The sequence below is a fragment of the Pan paniscus genome, chromosome 8, assembly GCF_029289425.2.
Source record: "Pan paniscus chromosome 8, NHGRI_mPanPan1-v2.0_pri, whole genome shotgun sequence".
In the NCBI taxonomy this organism is placed as follows: Eukaryota; Metazoa; Chordata; class Mammalia; order Primates; family Hominidae; genus Pan; species Pan paniscus.
The window spans coordinates 18,641,754-18,642,157 of record NC_073257.2 but is presented as its reverse complement, the minus strand read 5'-3'; positions in this window follow the sequence as shown (position 1 = coordinate 18,642,157).

Genomic DNA, 404 nt, shown 5'->3' with positions numbered 1-404 from the left:
CCTCTGCGCCTGCGCCGAGGGCGCCTTGCCGCACTGCCCCCTGCCCGCGGGAGGACCGCACTGCACGCTCCCCTCCGCCGGCGTCTTCTTACCATCAAGAGGTGTCGCCCTGGCGCACATTTTCGAAATTCCACAAGGCTTGGGGAGCGCGGCAGCGCCCCCAGATGGTGAGGAGGAGAAGTGGTCCGAGGCCGGGCTTTCTGATAGGGGAGGTGGGGGAAGTCCCTCCAGGCCCCTCGATCTCATTCATTCAAAGCCACTCCTATATAAGCAAAAAGTTGAAAATAAGTCTGCATAGGCCAGATGCTGCAAAAGGATGGCAAGGAGCACGGGGTTAAGCGTAAGATTATGGAAACAGATGCCGCGATTAGGGGTACAGAAAAGAATGTCAATGCTATAAAGCC